The following is a 25348-nucleotide window of genomic DNA, read 5'->3' on the forward strand; positions in this document are numbered from 1 at the left end:
CTGTTTTATCGCACTTCCATCCCCAGGTGTGCAGCCTGTCTGACAGGGGCACTGTGGCTCCTCGTCATCCTTGTTGGTTTTGTTTCTCGGGGATCAGTTCTCCCCTTTCCGTTTGGGGAATGCCCCAGGGGGTGGTCAGGAAATCCCCCTCCAGCTCCTCTCCACCACTCCATCATGTATCATGTGTCTTCGGCAGAATCGTCTATGCTCACTGAGGACAGGCTGGTCAGTGGTCCATTGAGCCACAGCCTGATTTTCTGGGTCAGCAAGATTTGGAGCACATCATGACCTCTTTGAACCTCAGTTTCCTCAAATATGAAATGAGATTGGACTATTCTAAGGTTGATGCCTGGCATCCTTTTCTGTCTCCAGGAGTCTAGTATTAAAACTATTTAACAGGAACAAGATCGACTCCATTCAGCAATTGCTCATTGAGCACTTACTGTTTTCTAGCCTTTGTCTTAGGTGCTGGAGATAAAGCAGTGAACAAAGCAGGCTTAGTTCCTATGGGGGTTTCTCTCTGGCTGGAGAAGCCAGAGAAGTAAGTGAATGAATGCATGGTTGTGTCAGATGGTGAGAAGAATGACAGAGCACAACAACCAAGTGGGTGGGGAGCAGAGACCTGAAGGAAGTGAATGCTATTCAGATGTCTACACTGCCAGCTGCTCATAGACTAGTGAACCACATCTCTGGCAATCCACTCCACGCTATTCACACATGTCAGTATTTATTGCAAGCCTATATTTATGGACTTCTCTTTTCTCAGAAAAGCTCTCAAAATGACAGGAAAGACAATTGGATACGATCTCCACTTCCGCCCATCCCCAATTCCACCCCAAACCTGTAGTCTTTCTGGATTCCAGGTCTTGAGCAGAGAGGAGGATGGCTAGTGGCCAGTGGCACCCTAAACCCAAGGCAGAGCCTCTGGGACTAGTGGAAGGAGATGCCTCACAGCAGAACAGCCTCTCTGCATAAATGTTCCCCCTGCCTCGCCACGTAGCACGCTTGAGCAACTACTTATAGGAGATAAGTGTTGACACAAAAGACTGTATAAAGGACTTTCCAGCATACTTCATGGGGCAAACGGCTAGAGTTGGGCCATCTGTCACATCAGCCCTCCTCAGAGCACCTTACCTGCTCAGGTTGGTGTCCACTATGGGAAAATCACTGAGGGACTTGTATGTCCCTATGCCTACTTCTCACCCCATGTACCATCCCTAAAGAATTTTTCAGACAAGGATGATAAAGCAAAATGGAACTTCCTCTCATCAAATTCGTTTTCAGTACTCCTTTTCTTTACATGGAACTTCGCTGCCATTAATAAAGTTGATGGTGATTTAACATAGCCTCTTATTTGATGAGGTTAACGGACGTGTTTACCTTTCAGTTCCTCAGTAGTTCAATGACAAAGAGGTAAGCCTTGACGGATCCCACTTCTGCTTCCTCTGCATGACCCACATCAGGAATCCCAAGTAAAACTAAGACAGACAGAGTTGTGTTAGGTAGAAAGAAACAGCCCAGAGTCTTCTATTCGTTGAAAGAGCTCACTGGATAAACCATCAGTAGATCAATTTATTAGCTATTAGTTGGCTCAGGGTCACATATGCGTACATGATTTACCTGCGAGGAATCTTGTTCCTTGTTAGGTAAAATAAAACACTTAAATAGTGAATGAGATTCTTCTTTTCCCCCTCATTTTTCAGAGCAAATGTTTCAGGTACATTTTTTTTCTGGAGCAGAGCACACCAGTGAAAGAATGGCCTTCCTTCTTGTGAGAGATTGCTCCCCTGGTTTTATCTTTTCAAATTCTCTCCATGTCTGGTTTCGTGTTAGACCCCAAAACGGACCAGGTGAATATAGGGAGGAGGCGTTTTATTTCCCAGTGGTAACTGAGGAGAGGAGGGGGCAGTGAGTTTAAAGGATTAGATCTGAGTCAAGGTTCTTGAAAACTTTGGGAGCTAGAAATCAATTACAGGAAGAAGTAAATAATGATGGAGCTAACCTTTATTGGGTGTTTGTGTTTGCAGATAATATGGTAAGAATTTTACACATATTATCCATTTTGCTCTCATAACAATTCTCTGAGGGGGGACAACAACCATCCCCAGTTTATGGAAGAGGAAACTGAGGCAGAAAGATATTAGCTGTCTTGCTCAAGGTCATGTGCTTAGTAAGCGGTATAGCTGGAAAGGATCCTGGCTGGTTCTAGGGGCTGCGCACTTAACCTCTATGCAGTACTACCTCATGAATGGCTCTCTGAGCTCTTGAGATGCTGCCATAAAAGAACAGCTCGTGACAGCTCAGTTTTTCTTGCAGACCCAAATCACACAGGTGCGCTGGTTCTACCCCTTCCTGTGCAAACCACCGTGTGGGAAAGAGGCAGCAACAGGCATCATGAGGCTACAGGATAGGTAACGCCGTCTACCTGGAACGTTTTCCAAAAGCAGCAGGATATTTAGTTTCATATTCCAGTGCCTTCTGATGTATGGCACTCTAGTTTGCACAAGATAAAATTCCTGCGGTTTCGGTCTCAGTGTGTGATATGTGACGATGGTAGATGGGCAGGCCTTGCTTAGGTCACTCCTGTCTGAAGTGGGCTCATGCTTAGGTCACCCCTGTCTGAAGTGGGCTCAGAGTATGATTCAGAGGGAAATCGGGGTCTGGTAGGTACCTTGGAGTGGGAGATGGATTTATCTCCTCTGGTTTCATGTCTACAATGAGAAAGAATGTACTTCGTTTGGAGGAAGAAATAAAAAAAAAACTTCTAGGCTTATATATTCGAGATATGGGCTTTCAAAAATTCACCATAGCTCTAACATGAGGTTGACAATTTCCTGTTCCTTGTTGCTGGCACCTTTTGCTATAAAAGTTCAGGTTTGAAAGAGGTATTACTAAATATTGGAGAGCGATATTAAAGAAATATCTTTGATAAAGATATACTACCTTGATAAAGAAGCTGATACAAAGCTGATGCTTTCTACAAGAACTGAAAGAATATTTAAAACAGTGGAGATTTTACAAGAAAGTGAGCATCTGCCCTTTGCGGGCGTATATTTAAGTAATAAGCATTCTGGTTAAAAATCAAACCCAAAGATTTTTGCAATCATGATGTGAAAGAACTATAAAACCTACCATTGCAACTTTCAATCTATTTTATATCTAATTAAAATTGGAAAATTCAACATTTCTTTAGGGAAGACTGTCTCTTTGTCCTAGAAAGACTAGTTAGAATATACCGTTTGGTTACCAATTTTTAAGCAAGTTTTGACGCAAAGTTCAGAAGTGTTATAACTTAAATAAAAAAGTTAAAACTAGTAAATAAATAGCTTGCTTGGCAATGTAAATTGTGGTATATGGCTAGGCCAGAGCTCTATTCACTTTTTCTCATGTTCTTGAATTTTTTAGAAGAGAGGAAATGGAGAACGTAAGTATTTTTGGGCCCTGTGTGAGTTTAGAGTATACGGCACCAAAACCTGTGGAGTATTTTTATAGGGTCATAGGTACTTTGGCTTGAGCAGTTCCTGATAGGAGATAAATGTTGACACACTCTTCACAACTACTACTGTAGGGAAGTTCATCACAGCTGTCCCTGGTGGGACTTTTTGTTCTAACTGTAGTGTTATTTCAGACAGAATGACTAAGATTTTTGGAAATGTACTGAGGTGTGACATCATATTCTGATAAGATGGTCCTTCTGGGTCCAGAGACTGAGGCCACGCTTCTGGGGGGGATTCCCTGGGAGGGTCGGTGGAGGGGGATATGTTCATCAATATACATCCTGAGTGGAGGCAGACACAGAGGCAGGCAATGGGAACTCAAATGACGGAGACTGCGCAGTGAGTGGATATTTTTCCTGTCTGGGGTTGGGGGGGTCTCAATAGGGGAGTGCATGTTGAGACAGATATATTTAGTGCCCCTGCAAAGGTAGGATGATCTGGCCCTATTATTCACTCATTCATCTTATTTTCAAAAAATATATATGGAGTGATTACCACGAGTCAGGCACAGGAATATAACAGTGGAAAAGTAGACATAGTCTCCATCCTCTGAGAGCTTACAGTCTAGAGGGGGAGATGAATATTAAACAAATAGTTTTTAAAAAATTAATTTTAGGGGCCAGCCCCATGGTGTAGTGGTTAAGTTCAGTGTGCTCTGCTTCAGTGGCCCAGGTTCATGGGTTCATATCCTGGGCACGGACATACACAACTCGTCAGCCATGCTGTGGCAGTGACCTGCATATAAACAGGAGAAAGATTAGCACAGACGTTAGCACAGGGCTAATCTTCCTCAGGAAAAAGAAAAATTAATTTTATTTATTTGTTGTAGTGAAACATACATAACATAAAATTTACCATCTTAACCATTTTTAAGTGCATAAATCAGTAGCATTAAGTACATTCACATTATTGTGCAACCATCCCCACCATCCATCTCAGAGTTTTTTCACCTTCCCAAACTGACACTCTGTACCCATTGAACAATGACTTCCCATTCCTCCCTCCCCCTAGGCCCAGGAAACCACCATTCTACTTTCTGTCTCTATAAATTTGGCTACTATACGTATCTCACATAGGTATTTGTCTTTTTGTGACTAGCTTATTTCACTTCAGATAATCTCCTCAAGCTTCAACCATATTTTAGCATGTGTCAGAATTTCCTTCTTTTTTAAGTCTGAACAATATTCCATTATATGTGTATACCACGTTTTGTTTATCCCTTCATCCGTCGATGGACAGACACTTAGGTTGTTTCCACGTTTCAGCTAATGTGAATAATGCTGGTCTGAAGATGGGTGTACAAATATCTCTTTGAAACTGCTTTCAATTCTTTGGGGCAATAAATAGTTTCTTAAATATGAAAAATAAAAATATACCCATGAAATTTGAAATAAAAGGACACTGAGCAGAGAACATAAAAGGAGCACCATGATCTGTGCAGTGAGAGGCTCCTAGAGAAAATGGCACTTAAGAGGAGGCAAAGGTTAGCTTAGAGTTAGCCAGGGGAGAGCGAGGAGGGGAGAGCATTCTAGATGGCTGGGGGAGCAAGCCAGAGGCTTAACACAGAGGCCCAAGCTTGGAGAACTTCAGGAATTCCACGTGTGGATTGATTGCGAGGTTGGAAACGAGGTTAAGACTTCCCAGGATCTGGGCCTGCCTGCTCTGCAGAAAGTAAAAATATGCTAATACTTGCAAACATCAGTTCACCAGGCTATTTTAATTTCTTTACCTTGGACATTTAGTAAAACCTTTTTTAAGAAGTGGACTTTGTCACAGCTTTGCTGTGGAGAGCATGAAGGAAAGAACTTGTTCAATGACTGAAACAAGTTGACGGAGGAGAGGACAGCCTCTGCGGGAGCAGAGATGACGACGAGGGGAGTGGCTGTTCCACAAGGACTTCAGTGCTGGAGGTACAATGCAGCAGGTTGATGAGAGGGCTGGCACAGAAGCACCCTGGGGACCCTGAGGAAGTCGTAGAATTACTGTGTAGCCCTGGAAAAGTATGCTTATTTTGAGTCATAGATGGATGAGGCTGGGCAAGTTAGTGCATATGCATATGGAATCTCTTACTAGGTTTATTCATTTATTTTATATCAAGGCCAACTATTTGCGTGGTCAACTGAGTGTGAAATTGTCCACACTCAGGAATCTAAAGAACTTATAGCTAATAAAAAAAGTAATAATTTGCTTACCTTATTACAAATTTCAGGACTATTGGCATATTCACAGCAAAGTCCACATATTCTAAATAGAGGAGATATTCTCTTGGTCTTTGGCCCCAAGCAATAGACGTTTGGACCAACAAATGTTGAGAACCATTGGTCTGTAGCCTTAAAACATATTGTCTTGGTAACAAAGCATGATGCTCCTCTGGTCTTGGCCGCCAAGAAAAGCAGAGTCAAATTCAGTGGCCTCTTGGAGACATCAGCCCGTCTCAGGTACTACAGCTGCTTCCTCTGTTTCTTTTTAATTTCAGGTCTGACTTATTACTAACTCTCCTGCTTTACACACATTGCGAATATTCCAAGTATTGTGGAAACAGGTCAGGTTCAAATAGCAAATGAATTCTTACCATCTGTACTAGTAGAAAATTGCAGCCACTGGCGTTCACTGGACTGCACTCATATTTTCCCTAGGAGTTCAAATTCGTCCCTTTGGCTAGAAGCGGGAACTCACAAGCCCAGGAAGACTTAGCTGAGCCAAGGATGCCTGCAGTGTGCAAGTACGGCCTTTTTAGTAAAGCTGATATGTGAAAGATTATAAACAAAAAAGGAGAATGTTCCTAAAATATCTCAAGAATCACAAAGGCCACATTAACAGCACATCAGCTTATGGTTGGGAAACCATGAGTCACATTTAAGTTTGGAGATGTTAGAGTTGTCAATTATGATGGTGAGTTTATGGCTGTAACAATTGGGTACATGCTTTCAGGGGGATGATAAGCTTGAATCTCTGCTTAGTTTAGTGTGGAGTGTGTGTGTGTGTGCGTGCATACGTGCACAATGTACTCAGTATGTCTTCTTAATCAGTGAACTGCGGGGGCAAGCTAGTTATATTAAAAGGAGGACAAGCTGAAAGCAACAGCAGCAATTTGAATCTGTGTGTCCTTGCCCAGGGAAAGAAACTTACAGCCACTATTGGTACATTACAATAACCAGACACTGTCGGTATGAACAGAGGACTTTGTGGTAAGTGTTACAAAGGAAAGGCATCCAGGACCAAAAAGGTTTTAAAAGTATGTATTTGCGGACATCTCCTTGCTTTTTAAACCACTACCTGGAAAAATTCCCGTTTTTGCTGACACCGTTTATCAAACGGCATACCCTATAAATGTAAAACTCTGCCCTTGGCTAATGAAAATATATTCTGTTAGTAATCCTGGTAAGTTTACGTAAGTGGGTGCATGAAATATGTTCTGCGTGCTACAGATGATTTAAATGCCTCTAGGATGAGGCAAAGAAAGATTGTGTTTACCTAGTTGACATACTGTTGTGGAGCCTAGGGTAGAGAGGAATGAGGTAAACTATTTCATTGATGAATCTTAAACAGGTCATGTCATATCAAAAGAACGAAACATCTCATTTATTCAGCAGTATTGACTTATAAGTTATCTCCATATAGCAATCTTCCGTATAACTGAAGGTTGCCTCTGTACACGCTAAAACTTTCACCTTTCTTACCATTTCTGGCATAATTTCTAAAGTTCATTGCACACTTTCTTATCTTCTTAAATGTTGGTAGACATTTGTGACATTTAAAAAACATATTATGCTTAATGGAGGTATGTATCCGCCAGTACCACTTTCCTCCCGAGATTACCTGTCCTCACAGCAGCAGCTGAAGGGGTGACACAGGCTGCCATATTGGTCCAAGGGATCCATCCTCTCCAGTCACACATGACGGAACTAGGAACGTGCACTTGACTCAGTCTAGTCTAGCAGATCTTCATTGTGAGAAGTTAGATTTGGGACCTAAAGACACTGAAACAGGTGAGGAGAGGTGAGTTGAGCGGTACGTGAACTCTATCAGGAGTCCTGCTAGGGCCAGACAACGCCAGCTTCAAGCTTAACTGACCAGGTGAACAGGGAGAAAAGGAGCAGGTATGCAGACAGAAGACTGGGTCCAACCAAAGAGGCCACCTCCAGATGGGGTCAAAGGGTCACATGACACAGAGCAGAACAACTTCTGGATAAGGACTGCCTCTAGGTCTTACTCATTTATTTATTTTTTACCATCAAAGAATGTTGATGAAATTGCCAAGCACTTTGAAACCTCCTGACATTCAGTTCACCTGCTACTTTCCCTCTTTACTTCAGGCCCCTCTCCTTCCCGTAAGCTGCACCTTCTGCTCCTGGCGCAGTCCACATGCTCCCTAACTGGTCTTGGCATATGATATTCCTTCTGCCTGAATTTTCTTTTCTTCCTCTTAGCATCTGCCAAGTGTGCAATCTTACTAAGGCTTTGAGACCCATAGCAAGCATCATTTTCTTCAAGAAGGCTTCCTCAGATCATAAAGCCAGGAGGACCTTTCCCTCTCTTGACCTCCCACAGCATTCTATGTCTCTGCTGGTGGCTGTCTGGCATTAGAGCTATCCACACACGTTCCTTCTCTCTGGTAAGTGACTATAAGCCTCCTGTGGGCAGGATCTCTTTCTGATTCCCCATTAAATCTCTGATGTGCCTGGCACAGAACACAGTACAAAGTAGCTGTTTGTTAAATATATTTGAAAGAATGAAGGTCGAATCAGCTGTAAGAATTCAGGATTACCATTTTTGGTTTATACTAAATCTCACCATAATTGTATTAAATTATATATTCAGACATACTTCTCTCCTCCACAGCCACCCATCTTCAAAATAAACTGTATATGGCTTTCCAAGCATAATGAGTCACCATTTTCCTTTTAATCTTATAATTAAAAGAAAAATCCAAACTGTCTGATTTTTGAGCTGGAGCTATCTTCCTGTTTCCAGGGTAATTAAGCAGGTCCCAAAGGAGCTCAGCACATGCCTAAGAAACTCCTGGTGCTGGGGCTGGGGCTGGAGAGGGACCTAGTGATGATCAGAATCCGTGCTTGGCCACTTAGCTGTTATTTCCCATCCATCATTCAGGGCTCTGTCGATGAAAGGAACCAAATAAAGCCCTTTTGAAGTGGCAGCATTGCAGAGGCGGGGTGAGGACAAGAGAACTTGGGTTTGCTCCCTCTTTTATTTGATTTAGGAAGTAAGAAAAGAGGAAGCAGGAAAAAGGATATAAAAACTCTCCCAAGCTCCCGAGCCACTGACGTCCTGGCTCCCCGGAGCATCAAGTGCAGGCTGAATGCGTAGTGAATGCGTAAGCAGGAATATTTAATATGCGTGATACAGTTGTGTGGTGTTGGTTCACTAATTTCCCAGTGTTATTCTGCACATTTCTCTCAAAGGAGCTACCCCCAGTGAAAGGAGATTTAATAAAAGGAATCTGTTGGTATATTGTTGAATACTTGGATACTGCCTTTCCAGCGATGCCAGGCTGAGAACAAACCCTATTTGAAAATATGATGTTTAGATACAAATGCAGTTTGCCAGAGCAAAATAATTTCTCCTCAGGATCAATGGAGCACATGCATTTTATTAAGCTGTGCTTTTGCAGGATTTTTTTTTTTTTTTTTTTTTTTTTTTTAGCTGAGCACTGTTCATTTGCTTGGGTTATTTCTTCCAGCTCTTGCATAGGACCTTTGTGTAATTACTTTGTGCTCCAAGGGTGAATTGTTCTTCAAAATCCAGTAATCAATAATTGAGTTGGGTTCCGCACAGCTCACAGAAGCCTGCTCTCTGATGCTCGTGAATCTGTGTGGATGCAGTGACTTTCACAAATTCAACACGTAAGCTGCTCTTGAGATCAATCTTCCTCATTTGGCATCGGCATGGACTCTCAGAGTGAGGCGGGCATCAGGGTGATTTTCGATTTCCACTCTCCTTTTCTGACTATGGGCCAAGATTAGAAATTCCTTGACCGTAAAGGTGTAAGCTGTTGCTAGTCTCCTTGCTAGAGCAATGCGGTGCAATGTAACGCTGACCTTTGAATAGCACAGCAGTCCTTGTAGATATTATCTAAATTAGTGCTCACACTCGGATTTTGGAGAGGGGCACAAAAAGGCAAACATCCCCCTAGGCAGCAAAGTGCATGTACCCCTGCAACAGCCTCATCCAGAGATGGAGATCTCTGATGCATCAACATCCATATCCAAGCCCACCCACAGCCCCATCCCAAACCAAACCAAGTTAAGCGATTCCGTGTGTTTTTGTGTGTGTGTGCATGCGCGCGCGTGTGTATGTGTGTGTGAGAGAGACAGAGAGAGAGGGGCACGATCACACAGGATAGAGAAAAAATGATCGAGCAAAGAAGAGACTGACATTTTTGTTTGAGAGCTTTGAAATAAGGAGGTGTGGTCACTAGGAAGTTCCCATGATTCTTAGCAAACGTAAACTAGTACAAAGAGTTGAGAGCTCGGGGCCTGGAGACCTGAATTTTAGTCCTTCCCTGTCTCCAATCCGTTCTATAACCGTCAGGACGTTCCTTCATCTGCTCGTATCTCTATTTTCTTACCGCACATGGGGATAATTGGAGAATGCGCCTTTTCGTTATATATGGACATGCTGGGTGGCAGCAGGAAAGAACTGGTCTAGGGAGAAAGAATAACTTTAGAGAGTGCTGAGCAGGGAAGCTGAAAGCCTGGAAAGCTGAAGAGAGAACATGGGTGGCTGAAGAGAGTGGTGTTAGAGAGAGACACAGGCCAAGAGAAGGACTGAAGCTGAACTCTGACTTGAAAGGAAACTGAGCCCAAGGTGATGCTAAGTGATGAATGACACTGCCCAACACGTGTAGCAGATTTCAGAATGGAATCGTAGCTCCTGCCACGGAATTGTTGACTCCTCCCACTGGTGTATCACTCCCGTCTGAACAACTCTTGTATTGGAGATGCTCCCGTCACAAAGACCTAAGGCCTGACAAGATCTAGTGTCTGATGGAAGATGGACCGGAGGGGCCAACTGTGATGACAGAGTCTGTCAGGCATTCAGGGCGCAAGGGAGCTGTCTCCATTCAAAGTCCAGGAAACAGCTGGTGGGGCAGGGACATGGGGCTCTGAGCACAATTCCCAGGGGGTTACTGAGTGCACGTGAGGGGGATGCCACATCATGAGATTCAGGTGTCGGGTATCAGCTCTCAGGAGTCAGCCAGGACGATAGGGAGCAAACTGAGGCAGGCTCAGTGTTTGGAGGGGAGTGAGTTCTGAGGTGATTTACTAGAGCTGAGTATCGTAAACCAAGACCGAGGCAGAAAGGCAGTCCTAGAAACTGGGCTTCTGAAGGGGTTAGAAGGTATGATTTTGGAAACGACAGCAGGTGAGTCCATTTAAATATTTTAGTTTTTAAACTTAGTTTATTGTCTAAATCTCCCTATTGGAAAGTAAGCACTAGGAAGGCAGGGGTTTTGCTTGTATTGCTCATTGCTATATTCCCAATACCTAGAATACTGCCTGGCACCTAGAAGGTCCTCTGAAAATATTTGTTGAATGACTGAATCCAGATTGCCCTGGGAGCTGGGCTTGGGCGGGTGTGCATGTGCGTGTGTTGGGGCAGGGGGGGCAGGGAGGTCTGAGTCTTTGTACGAAGAACATGGTGCCCTCTGAGGAGCAGGGTCCTTCCATGGCTGGCAAACCAGATTGGGGGCACACACCTAATGTTTTCTGCCACAGGGTTACTCTTCTTTAAATTAATTTCCTTGGCCAGTTCGAGAGGTGATACGTGATCACGATGGCTTATAGTCAGGACTTTTCATCAGTAACTGTTAAATAAAAGTAGCCGAAATTCAGATTAGAATATAATAGAGAAATTTGGAGCAGCAAAATGATTTTCATTTTAGTTTGCCTCAAGTTTTCTCTTAGTGAGTAACAGAAAAGTTAATGTCAATAACCAGGAGAGAGAAGGGGGACACATAACTACAGCCTGGTGAATTCCTAAACTGGATAATCTCTTGCCACTTAAATATGTTCAGAAATGAAATGTCACATACCCAGTCCCGGTTGGGTGTCTGTCTCTCCTTCAGAGAACTCCTAGTTGGTGAAGGGTGAAGGGTGCTCCAGCACCATTGGGGTGTCACACCATGGGGACTGCTTTGAGCCTAAGTTAACGAACCTTCTAGGTTCCAAAACCTTGAGATCCAAAAAGACGTACCCGGGCAGACACATGAGAAGAAGGTGGTAGCAGGAGCCCTAGACCATGCCCCAGCTCTTTCTCTAATTCGTTATCTGTCCTGGGGGACATCGTCTAACCTCTCCAGCCTCTGTGTCCTCTTTTTTTTTTTTGCTCAGGAAGACTGCCCTGAGCTAACATCCACTGCCAATCTTCTTCTTTTTTTGTATGTGAGCCACTGCCACAGCATGGCCACTGATAGACAAGTGGTGTAGGTCCATGCCTGGGAACCAAACCTGGGCCACTGAAGCAGAGCATGCCAAACTTAACTACTAGGCTGGCCCTCGGTGTGTTCTTTTCTTTAAGATGAAGATATCTAGTTTCTGTTATAGCATTGTTGTGTGAATCAGAAAACTCTAGAAGCCTTATATGATTGTAAAGGATTGTCAATAGTTACACATCCCATCTAATTAATGACTGGCAAATGCATTTAAATTAATATTTTTCTGGCTTTAGTGTTGGCACTATGTATGCAAATAATGTAGATGCAGCAAATCCCCAAACACTTTCACCTGAAACATTAAGATATTTGAAGCCGACTGATATTATGAGCTTATTACTTGGTTGGAGGAGGAGGAAGGGAGGGGTGATTTCATGGACCGTAGCCCCAGCCTGGGTGTTCTGAGGGTGTATCATGACTCCTGAGGGAATTGTTCCTGGCAATCTCTTCGAATAGGAATAACCACCACTGAGCTCATTGTAAATGCAACAGAGCCGGGGGCGTTAGGTAAATCGGATGTCTCACTTCCAGCCACTCCCGTCCCGGATTTTTGTCACAGGCAGTATGTCACACTGGCACTTTGACTCAGTAGTAAAGGGCAAAACTTCAGCCTGAAGTCACTCTGCTAAGATCCCTAAGGAGAGTTCTTCCTCTCAGGGAGCCCCAGAGTTCCCACTAAATAGAAATCTGCTCAGGAGAAGCCCAGGGTGATCAATTTCTGAACAGTCACCAACTTACTCCCAGAGACGGCTCGCCTCACACCCACAACTCCTCGGCTCTCTGCTCCCAGCTGTTCTGCTCTCCCTGCGAGCTGGAGTCCCTGGCTCCTCCCGTGTCACACTATTTTTAAAGTTGTTACTATTTTTGATGTGACTGTTGTTATTTTCTTAGAAAGTTGCCATTTTTTTTCTTGGCAGTAACATCATTTCTTTCCTTAAATGTCATTTCATTACAGCCAGGGTCCAGAACTTTCTCCAGTATAACTTCTCCTTGAGAGTTACAGAGGAAATCAGTGGGAAAACAAGATTTGCTTCTCAACGAGGTTTTAGTTTGTTTTTCTTTGTCTGTTTCCTCTTCGGAAGATGGATTCTTGCATTTTTTCTAATCTGTGTCCTGCAGCCCATATTTAAATTTTGGGTCTTTCCACCTGCTTTCCTATCACACACAAACACATATGAGCTCATGGAAATTTTAAAGACAGGATGGGTATAATCATTACCATTTTACACTTGAGGGAATTGAATCTTTATGTGCTGAGTGACTTTTTCAAAGTTATACAGCTAATAAGCAGAGGGAGATATGATCCTAGGCATATGGGTGTGGGGGTGGAGGCGATATGGTGTGTGTACCACAGGACCTCATGGTATGGCGGGAAGTGGCATAGCCTCTGGAGACTGCCCAGTTGTGACTTTGGGACTCTCTCTGCCTCAGTTTTCTCATCTGTAAATGAGGATAATGACAGTACCTATCTCACACTCACATGTAACATGCCTTAAACAGGGTATATAGCACATAGTAAGTGCTTGGTCATTAGTTGTTAATCTTTGGCTGTTTTTTTAGTCAAACTTTTCTCCTGTTTGAATTTCATTATTTTTAAAATTTAATTTTTATTTTATTATATTTTATTTCATCTATTTATCTCCATCAAAACTTTGATTTTGGAATTTTGAATTGTAACAGACTCATATGAATCAAGAATACAAATTATCAGGGGCCAGCCCCGTGGCATAGTGGTTGGGTTCGTGTGCTCTGCTTTGGTGGCCTGGGGTTTGTGGGTTCGCCTCCCAGGTGTGGACCTACCCACCACTCATCAAGCCATGCTGTGGCAGCGTCTCACATACAAAATGGAGGAAGATGGGCACAGATGTTAGCTTAGGGCCAATCTTCCTCAGCAAAATATAACCGCCCAAAACACAGAATACAAATTATCAAAATGTATGTTCTTAAAATTTTCCCCTTTACTCCTTCTCGGTGTCAACTCCCATCCTCAAAGCAGCAGCAACTGTTACTAATTTGTTTTTGTGTAACTGCCCAGGGATTTTCTTTGCACATACAAGAAGATATGAATATTTATTCCTGTGACTCACAAACTTTTACATGAATGGTCACATACTCTACATGTTGTGTTTATTTTTTTTGTTAACACTAATCTTGAATTTATTTCCATATCCATGTATGTAGAACTTCATCATATTTTTCTTTTCTTTTTGATGAATTTTACAACTATACTGAATTTCACTGTATGAATGTACCCTGCTGAGGAACTGGTAGGCTATTTCCAATCTTTTGCTCTTACAAACAGTGATGGAATAAATGACTTTGCACATATGCCATTTTGTGTAAGTATATCTGTAAGATGAAATGAATAGGTGTCATTATTCAAAGAGTGTGTTTACTTCCAATTTTGATAGATATCATTAACCAAATTGCTTTCCATAAGATTATACTAATTTAAACTCCTGCCAGCAATGTATGACAGTATAAGAGTGACTGCTTCCCCATGGCTTCACAAACACAGGGATCATTGCATTAAAATTTTAAATTGACTCTGGGAAATTGATAGATTTTTGATGATGAGTTTTCTTGAAAACAAGGTTTGGATAGTCACTCATTTTAGTCTTTATTTCTGTCATTAGAGAATGTTTTCAAGTGCTTTATGTATAGCTCTTGCACATTTCTTATGATATTTATTTCTAGAAATTTTATCACTTTTTGTTAGTATAAATGGGATCCTCCTTTATCTTCTTTAATGTGTCGGTGTTTGCATATATGAAAGTCATTGATTTCCACATATTGATTTTGTCCTCCATAGTCTCGGTGAATTCTCTTATGTATGTAATACTTTTTCAGTTGATTTTCTTGCATTTTCTAGATATAAAATCATAGCTGCAAATCCTGATAATTTTACTTCAATCTTTCCATTTTTTTTACCCTTCTCTTGTCTACTTCCATTGGGTAGTAATGTTTTACAATGTTAAGCAAGAGTGGTGAAACAATACCCCTTTTATTCCTGGCATTAAAGGGAATGCTTGTACTGATTTCCCATTAAGCATGTGCAGGCCATTGGGCTTATTTTATAAATCTATATTAGTTAGGGTTCTCCATAGAAACAGAACCATATATATATATGGAGATTTGTTATGAGGAATTGGCTTATGCAATTACGGAGACTAAGTCACACGATCTGCCATCTGTAAGCAAGAGACCCAGGGAAGCCAGTAGGGGAATTCAGTCCAAATCCAAAGGCTTAAGAATGAGGGAAACCAATCCCAGTCTGTATAAATGCATTATTTTCTGACATATGCACACACATTTTTGTCCAGTTCATATCTTTTCCTATTCCTGTCTTGAGTGCCTTTTATCAGTTCAGTAATTTGAGAAATGCCAAATATCTTTTCAACATCTAAGATGATCACTTGTCTTTTCTCTTTAAATCTGTGATTATGATAAATTTCGTTAATATATTTCCTAATATTAAACTATCCTGAAATAGTTTAACTTCCTGGAATAAATCCTTCTTGTCTACAGTGTATGATCCTTAAATGTGCCACTGATTTTTTTTGTTGCTAATATTTTATTTATGATTTTTGCATTTAAATAAATAAATTTCACTAGTATATGGTCTTTTGTGATTCTTTTATTTTCTTCAGTTCTTTAATTATTTCCCACACACTAATGTTATATTGCTTTTGTGAGCTCTCTGATTTTTTTCTTGACTAGGTAATCTAGCAATTTATTTAGTGTTTGTTTTTGCTTTTCAGTGTTTTTAAATTTGTTTATTTTTTTCAAGATAGAGCTTTTGGATGTATTTGTTGGTCCTACTATTTTTCTAGTTTCTTTCTAACTCACTAATTTCTGCTCTCTGCTGATTTCTTCCTTCTGTTTCCTTCCAGGGTATTTTGTTTGTTCTTTTTCTGACTTCTTGAGTTGGATAGTTAACTCCTTTATTTTCATTCCTTCTTGCTTTCTGATATATGTATTGAAGTTATCAATTTATAGGAATTTAAGGGTATAAATGTACGTACTTTGAAGGCATAACATGTCACACATACTAACGAGTGTCGGCTCCCTGTCTTATTAGGCAAACACTATGTTCTCAATAATTATTTGAATCAACAAATGAAAAGTAAACAGATTCACTGCAACAGGAAGTGCCTCCTTCTTTGCCCTTCTACCCTGCAGTACAAGTTTTGTTTCATCATGTTTATTAGTACACCCATGGGCTTTTGCTTCAGCAGAAGCACTAGAAGGCTTTAGCCAAGATCATTGCCTCGCCAGCCAAGAGTCCTGAAGATTGGCTGCTTGATTTCTCAACGGAAAAATATTTTGATAAACTGTTTGTTTTGGCACCAGTGCTTCCAGAGTCCTTGCCCAAGGGCATAGGGTTTAGGGCCATCTGTAGATCTGCACAATAACAACGACGGTTTGTATCTATACAGGACCTGTTTTGGAAGAGTCTGGCGTTGCTTAGACTGTCTTCCACCGTCTTACCATCCCAGAGAGGCAGCAGGAAGAAGAATACCAGGGACCAAGGAGAAACTGGAATCCACTGTTTCTTGACAAGGGTTTTTATCTCCTGTGGGTAATGGAGAGAACCAAGTTGCATGTGGTCTACGATCTTTTCCACATTGAGTATTGTCATTTTAAACAATATATATTATTTATTATTATATATTATTTAATATATGTGGTGTATACATATATGTATAAAATCAGCTTTGAGGCATAATCTACATAGAATTCACCAATTTTCAGTGTGCAATTCAATGAGATTTGACAAATGTATGCAGTATGTAAGCACCATAAGAATCCATCTCCAACATCCCCAAAACATTTCCATCATCCTGAAGATCTCTTGTGCCCCTTTGCAGTCAATACAACTTCCCATACTCCTGGTGACCATTGAGGTGCCTTCCTCCTATGATTAGAGTTTTGCATTTTTAGAATTTCCTATCAATGGAATCATGTAGTATGTAATCTTTTGTGTCTGCCTTCTTTCACTTAGGATAATTCTTTAAAAATTCATCCGTGTTGTATCTATCAGTAGTTTGTTACTTTCTAATGCCAAGAAGTATTCCATTGTATGGATATACCAGTTTGCATAAACATTCACCAGTGGATGGATATTTGGATTTTTCACAGATTTGGGTATTATAAATAAAGCTAACATGTAAATTTACATAAGAATCTTTTCATGAACTTATGTTTTCATTACTCTTGGTTAAATGTCTAGGAGTAAAATTGTGGGTCATATGGTATGTGTATATTTAACTTTACAAGAAACAAATTATTTCCCAAAGTGGATACAACATTTTTGCCTTCCCACCAGCAAAGAGAGTTGGAGTTTTTCCACATTCTCCCCAATACTTGATTTTAGCCTATCTAATGGGAATGTAGTGGTATCTCATTGTGGATTTAATTTGCATTTCTTTAATAAATAATAGTGATGTGAATTTTTTCATGCACTTTTCCGTTTGCATATCTTCTTTCGTGAAGTGTCTGTTCAAATCTTTTGCCAGGTTTTTAATTGGGTTGTCATTTATTATTGAATTCTAAGAGTTCTTCACATATTCTGGATACAAGATTTTAATCAGATACATGTTTTGCAAATGCAAGTATTTTTCTCAGTCTGTGGCTTGACTTTTCATTTTATCAACAGTGTTTTTGAAAATCAAAAGTGCTTGGTTTTGATAAAATTCCTTTTTTCAATGTTTTATAGTATATGCTTTATATATCTCATTTAAGAAGTCTTTCAAGTAATCCACATACACAAAGATTTTTCTCCTCTATTTTTATTTAGGAAATTTTATAGCTTCAACTTTATATTTAGGTCTGTGATTCATTTTAAGTTAATTTTTGTGTATTATTGAGGTGAGGGTCAAGGTTCATTATTTTCATATGTGGATAGTCAATTGTCACAGCATCATTTGTTATAAAGGCTATCCATTTGCACCCTTGTTGAAATCAAGGATCACATGTGTTAGAGTCCTTGTAATTATCTATACTGGTGATTGTACTGTCTACAATACAGATTTTCTCTTCGTTATTTCCAACCTGTATGCTTTTATTTATTTTCCTTGCCTTATTAAACTGGCTAGGACCTCCAGTACAAAGTTTAATAGAAGTGATGAGAGCAGACATTTTTTTCTCATTCCCAAATTTAAGGGGAAACATTCAGTTCTTTGTCACCAAAAGGGGATTTGTTGTCCCAGAAGGACTCGAAGGATGTTTAGGGCAGGAGATGTTTGTGAGGAAGCCCAAACTATCCTATATAGGCAGAGGACATAGGACAAAAATCTGATTGCCATCTATAGAAGAAAGAAATTCTCTGATACTCTTTCGTGTTCCTCTTGCCACCAAATTTATGACCATCTTATCCTTACTCCTTTCCTAAGCTGAGACCCAGAGAAGCTAGTTTATTATCCCAGGGTCACCTGGTAACGCAGTGGTGGAATGAGGAACAGATTCCAGACATAACATTTCAGAATCTCAAACTTCGAAGCTGGGTTGGGCATCATGACTTAGCCTGTCAGTCTGCGGGAGAGCTCAGCTCTAGGTAGTTCCAACCCTGATCCCTATGAGATCTTCAGGTACCCTTACCCTCCTTCATCCCCGCCCTTCCTCCAATGCCCTTATCTGGATACTGTTACCTCTCCCTGCGGATGTGGTGAGAAGTGCCTTCAAAGCTAAAACAGCTTTTCCCAACCATGTCTCAGCCTTGGATGTCCATCTAGAAAACTCAGAAGCAGATCCTGAGGCTGAAATCTTTGTCCCAGAGGGTTTTCTTTCTTTCCTTTTTTTTTTCTTGATTCCTCACAGCTGGAATGAATGCTGCTGCAAATGCTCAACTTCTGAGATCATTCAGATAGTAAAGAGATAATTCCACAGAGATTGTTAACATAGAGGTCTTCATACTGAAGCAGAATAATTTCACACAATCTAAAGTGTGTAGCTCATTCCCAGAGGCTTGGATAATTGTTTGGGACATTTGCAGGCCCAGGAGAAACAACCTTCTAGCTCCATATAATTAAAGGGATCTTGTTGGACTTCAGGCATTAGGTACTTCTTTACTAGGAGCTTTCCCAGTCAGGCAAAGGGGTGGTTAATTAGGAAGGCTGAGGTCAGGAGCTGGTTTATTGGAATAGCAGCTGCTAAATGACAGATTTATTATTCATCAGACATCCTGAGGTTGTGTCTTGGTATTTAGCTTCTCCTTATCTGGATAAACTGAGACTGAGGTTTGGGGATATTACCATACTCCCACTCTTGCACCATCCTTTTTGAGATCTTGTTCAATGTACAGTGTTCAATGGTTTAAGGTAGGAATAGATCTGTTCACTGGGCCTCATATGTTTGAAACCCTGTGATCATCAAGCTTTCTCTCTGCTGGCAAGGCAGAGCGAGATAAGAGAAAGCTGATGAAAATATCACAATTCTGTTTCAATTAGTAAGTCAGCCTGGTCAACGAGAAAGATGCCTACAGATTTTAATGGGTCTCAGGGGAGGAGTACAGAATGTTCTAAGATGTCCTTGCTCACCCTGATATTGCATTATCTGGGCCACAGGGCAGCTGCAATGTTTCCCCCAGGGTTTAGGATGTCTGTCTGGAAATAAACTTCAAATTCAGCGTTAACCTTTTTACCACCATGTTGCTTCAAAACAGATATTCTTCAGCGCAATTAGCTTTAGAGATGCAAAGTCTGTCCCATTTATAAATTGGTCGATCTTGTTCCTAGAATACTAATCCTAGGGGACACAAATGTTGAGGGAGGGGAAATTCCATCCAAGAAGAAAGATCAGAGCTTAGATGAAATTTAAATGTGTTCTCATGCTAATCTCACCGATAATTCCAGAATCCAATCCTTTCACTTCTATGTGCATTGGATTCTCCATTGATATAATGGGGGTGTTTGTGTTCTCTTAGAAAATAATTTGGATTTGAGTCATCAAACCCATGGCACCAATTTTGACTTGTTCTAGGATATGAAATGGTTTCACTATCAAATAACACTAAGAGCTTCTCTCCTACCTACATTTTCAACTTGTGAAACTCACATTCTATGTTAGTCAAGGATAAGCTAAATTTCACTGTGGCAACAAACCCCCAAATCTCAAAGGCTTATTTCTCACTTTCATAACAGTCTGATACAGGTCAATGTGCTTTCCTTGGTGGCTACCATTCAACATTGATAAGAAGTTGGGCTGCTTCCATCTTGCAACTTTGCTGTCTCTGAGTTCTTTGCTTCCAGCATAGTGGCAAGAGAGAGAGCATACATTATATTCACACCCCCACTTCACTGCCTCAGACAGCAAGTGCTGTGTATTACTTCCCTCACACTCATGCTCATGAACCAGAAATAGTTATGTGACCCCATCATAAATGCAAGAGAGACTGGAAAATATGAGGGAGCTTGTGGAATATTTGGGGAACACTAGTGTTTATGCCACTTATTTCATGAGTGTCATTTGTCATGTTATGTCCAACCCAGGCAGGGATTCAAAGTGAAGAAACGTTCATTCATTAAACTTACCAGGTACTACCAACTACAGATGCAATGATAAATAAGACCCAGATCCAGCCTGGGGAATTTGTAATTGGGAGATGGGAGTGGGGAAAGATTCTAACAAGTAAATTACTGGGCAATATATCATTGCTTGGAAGTATAAATGAAGTGCGTGGAAGACAGAGGCAGGAGCGATCAACTCTGTAATAGTTAGGTAAGGTTCTACCAAGGAACAGATTTGAAAGATGGTCCTTAGGTTCTTGAAGGAGGGTTAGGAGTTCAACAGGTGGAAGTGTTGGGGTGAGTGGATCCCATAGCAAAGAAAAAGGAGCTTATGGTCAGACTCCCTTTCTTTTTGAGCCAAAGCCAACGGTTCACTGGGTTAGGATTGTGTTTTTCTTTAAAAAAAAATGAGTTAGTAAATGCTGAGGCTTCCATTTCGTAGCATCCCAGATGAATGGTAAAAATGAAAAACCTTGAAAGAGAGAAAGTAGATGGAATAAAGACTTTGAAGACAGAGCAGAGGAGAGGCCCTCACAAATCACTCGCTGCTACGGTGGCTCAATAAAATTTTGGGTGCCACCAGCGGACCTGTCTGCTGTCATGCTCAATTATTTTGGCAGAAAAGCTCAGAGGGTAACGATAGCTGTCTCTGCCAGTGGGTCTTTCTCACTCATTATTTACAACCCTGTCATCATGGAAGACCGACTTTTTGGCCTAAGAAATTAGCATCCAAGCCCAAAAAACATTTCTTCCAGAAAATGACAGGACATATAGTAGAACCCTCTGGATGTTACTCTCTCCCCAGGGGTATGGATGGCTACTTTTGATGTGGGGCTTTTCAGAAAAGGTGGCTGGTCATAATACCTTACATTTGCATAGCATTTAATCCTTTGCAAAACACTTCTAAATATCCATTAAGTGAGCTGGTTAAAAAAAAATAAAGACCAGTATGAGGAGGGTGTAGGGAAATGGATGCTTCTTTGCATTATTAGGAGAAAGTGTAAATTGCTGCAGCCCCTTTTGAGGCTAATTTGGCAGTGCCTACTTTTTAACCTACCAATCACACTTCCAGGAATCTATCTTTTGCCTATGTTTGTGCAAAAGATAAAGATAAACATACAAGTGAGTTTATTGCAGTATTATTTGAAATAGAAAAATGTGAGAGAAAACCTTACTACCAATTGGGGAATGTTTAAATAATTCCTTATATACTGAAACTATGAAATACTGTGCATTTATTAAAAATGAGATAAATCTGTTATCTTGATATGGAGGGATGTCCATGATAAAGTGCTTAGTAAAAGTCCCAAGCAAGTATGTGCATGTGTGTGCGTGTGTGTTTAACTTTTATAAGCATAGGTAGCACATCTACAATATCAGTCACCTCTTGGGAGTGGGTTTAAGGTTGAGAGGGACATTAAATATGTACTTTACATATTTCCTTATGCAAAAGCAATACTGACCTCTTGGCCTGCCTTATAAGTGTGTATACCACCCCCAACAGGCAGGGGCAAAGCAAACAGTAACAACCACTATCAGTGTCACCCTGTCCCTATCTAGTCCCCCAAACAAATGAGATCTTAAGCAAGTTGCTGTAAGTTCCTAACTCCTTACAAAGCAGCTTTATCCTGACCTTTCCTATGGTCAATATCTGTATATGTAACTTTGCACATGTGCTGGTCATTTGTGAAAACTGCTCTTTTCCTCAACGTGAATGGACAACTTATAATTTGTGTTCTTTTCTTTACACACTGTTGTTGTTTTTTTAAATTTGGTGAACTATGCTTCTAGAACTGTAGTTCTCAATCATGGTTGCACATTGGAATCTGGTAGGGAGTCTTAAAAAATACTCCCAGACATCCAATTTACTTGGTCTGGGGTATAGTCAGGGCATCAAGACTTTTAAAAATTTCCCAAGAGAGTCTAACATACAACTAAGGGAGAGGTTCTAAAGTTGTTCTAAAATTAAGACTCAATTGTGAAGCTCTTTTGTGGCTAGTTGACTTTTATTTTCTAAATGCTTTTGTTTCTAAATCTTCTTTCACCACTTTTTGTTTCAAGTTATTTACAGCAATCATATATTATTTTATAGTAACAGAAAAAGAAATAAAGAAAAATGTTCTCTTTGCCCAAAAACCCCATATTATTAACCTGATTTTGAAAAGTTTAGATTTTCTTAATACGGTGAGAGGTAGATGAAAATTAATACCTTATCTCCATTTATCAATGGGAAAATTAAGGCACAGAGAGGATGATTAAGCTCTACAGCTTACTAAAATCCATCGGTGCTGGATTGAAACCTATATCAGCTCATCTTAGGGCCCAGACTCTTTGCACTTTATTTCACTGCCAGCACCATTGGGCTAGGATCTGGCCATGAAGGAGACTTCTTGCTAACCAGTTTTGAGAAGTTGGGAAAAGAGAAAAATGCAGTGGAAATAACTCCTGATGAAACATGACAAAATTCAGCCTTCAAGACTTGCTCTTCCACTGTCAGCTGTATGGTAATCTCCTTCTCGCCCTGGCCTCCATCCTCACTTTCCTCATCCCTACCTGCTTGAACTTCCCTCTGTGCTGTTCTATACGAGGCAGTCACTAGCCACGTGTGGCTGTTGAGCCCTTGAAATGCGTCTAGTGTGACCAAGGACCTGAATTTTTAGTTTTATTTAAATTTAAATTACTTTAGATTAAAATTTACGTAGGCACATTTGGCTAGTGGTACTGCACTGAACCGGGCAGGTCAGAGTGATGCTTAGAGGACAGCCAACCCATCCTGAGAATCATTTTGTAACAGGAAAGATGTATTTGAAAACACTGTGCTTATAAATAGTGTGAAGGCAGATTTTCAAAAATTGCTTGAGAACCAGTATGTACAGCATCAAGTCAAAACTATTCAGCATGGCATTTGCAATCCAGCTGCTATATCTCTACATTTACATTCCAGCCATACCGACATATTCATCAGGCTCCAGAAGACCATCATTTTTCTCATGCTGTTCACTCTACATCAAACACTGGCCACTGTTCTCTTTACCTGGATTCCACCCATGCTTCAAGACACAGCTGAATGTACCTCGACTGTGAAGTCTTCTGACTTTTCCACTCCTTGCTACCCAACTCCCCTGTGAAATGATTGACTCTCTCCCAGAACTTCCAGCATTCATCTCATTACATTATGGTTAGTGATTCAGGTCTAATATGGAGACAGAAAGAGACAGCACAATGCAGTATGCCAGCCCTTTGATGGAGAGATGTCCAAGGTGCTCTGGAAACCCAGAGAAGGGGCCACCATAGCCAGGCTGGAGAGAGTGGGTCCACTGAGAAGCAGATGTCAACTCAGGATAACATGAGAAAGAACATTTATTAGGGGAAATGCCTGTGAGAGAAGACAGGGTGGGAGCTGGGAGAGGCCCAAAGGGCCATCGGGCCACACTGCAAACATGCCATGGATTTTGGAGCAGCATGTGGGCCCCAAGCCAATTATGCTCCTGAAGTTGAAAATCTGAGCAGTGTATTTACACTGCCACAAAGGGTGATGTACTAAGTAAAAAAACCTGTGAAATCATTTTGTAAGTGATTAAGTGCTATACAAATAACCGTTATTTTTTTGTAAATCTCTAGGAACAATTACAATGGTAACATCAGGAGAACATCTCAGAGTTAACAAGGAGGCCAGCAGATGGAAATTAACCAATGAAACGACAAATGTTGTTTTCGAAATTGAATAAGAGGGTGCAAAACGAAGGCTTTAATTTGCTGTCAAAAACCCTTCCTAAATGTTTAGATCTTGGATTTGGCAAGTAGAGAGGCTGTGAAACTCCTTTTCCCTTGGGTATTTTAGGTTGAGAACAACCAAGCAACAAGTGTTGAGTAAGTATCTGCTACGTGCTCATCCCTGTGCTGAATCCATGGGGATTAGAACCATACAAGGAAGCTGGTCCTTTGAAGGAGCATACTGGAGAAATGAGACCCATACTCACAAATGACAGAAATATCGATGAACAGGACTAGAGAGATACAGCTCTATAATGTGGAGAGACACAACAGAACCTGCTCAGACAAAGAAAATAGTCTGGTCTTTCACCAAGAAACAAGGTCAAACCTACCCTAAACCTGTGCTCTGGCACTCTCCTAGTCAGAGTTAAGTAATTGACAGGCCCTAGAAAGGACAAAAACAAAATAAAGTTGGGAGTGAAATCAGTGAGATGAAATGAATGAAAATACCATCCTTAGGTGACGGAGCAGGTTCCTCCTTGGGGCTCTGTACCCAAGGCCCACCTGTCACCCAAGCTTCTGGGATAAACTCATATTTCACTCTGAGTTTCTGAGCCACTGACCTGAGCTTTACTCACCCGGTCCTTCGTGTTTCCCAGGTGAGGGGCCGTTTCTGTGCCCTCTCAGCCATAGATGGGTCTAATGGACACTCCCATCCCCGGCCCTGGCCTCAGATTCCCTTTTCAGGGAGAGGGAGGCTCTGGCTGAGTCACCCCAGTGATAAATGCTGTAGTCACTCTAGGGAGGTGTCCCCAGCTGCCCTTGCTGGAGGGCAACCAAGTGAGTAACCCTGCCTGTGTCACATGGTCCTGGAATGGAGCTGGCTGGTGCCTGTGCCAGGTCCACGCAATGAACGATGTTGTTCACAACACATACAAACCCTGACAGTTCCCTTGCGGGGAGTGGAGTTCTGTCTGGGGGTCTTGCAGACTGAACAACTGAACTTGCAGAAGGAAGGCTAGTGACCCAGTGGACAGGCAACTGATGCTGGTGGAGAACCTAGGAAAGAAAGTTTCTGGAGAAATGTGGCCTGGGAATTTCCCACTCTCCCCTTTCCAAACATTTCCTTGTGCTGTCAGTAAGGCTCCCGTGGCTGACACAGGAATCCCAGCAGC

At 41.2% G+C, this 25348-nt stretch overlaps 1 long non-coding RNA gene across 1 annotated transcript; it reads right to left on the minus strand.

Moving 5' to 3' along the window:
• Positions 1-1555: 1555 nt before the first annotated feature.
• On the minus strand, positions 1556-24917 carry LOC139042555 (uncharacterized). The gene is made up of 3 exons (XR_011499404.1): positions 24812-24917; positions 7317-7477; positions 1556-4232 (listed from the first exon to the last, which is right to left on the minus strand). It is a non-coding gene; the product is annotated as an uncharacterized lncRNA (long non-coding RNA).
• Positions 24918-25348: the final 431 nt, after the last annotated feature.

The sequence above is a fragment of the Equus asinus genome, chromosome 30, assembly GCF_041296235.1.
Source record: "Equus asinus isolate D_3611 breed Donkey chromosome 30, EquAss-T2T_v2, whole genome shotgun sequence".
NCBI classification, from domain to species: domain Eukaryota; kingdom Metazoa; phylum Chordata; class Mammalia; order Perissodactyla; family Equidae; genus Equus; species Equus asinus.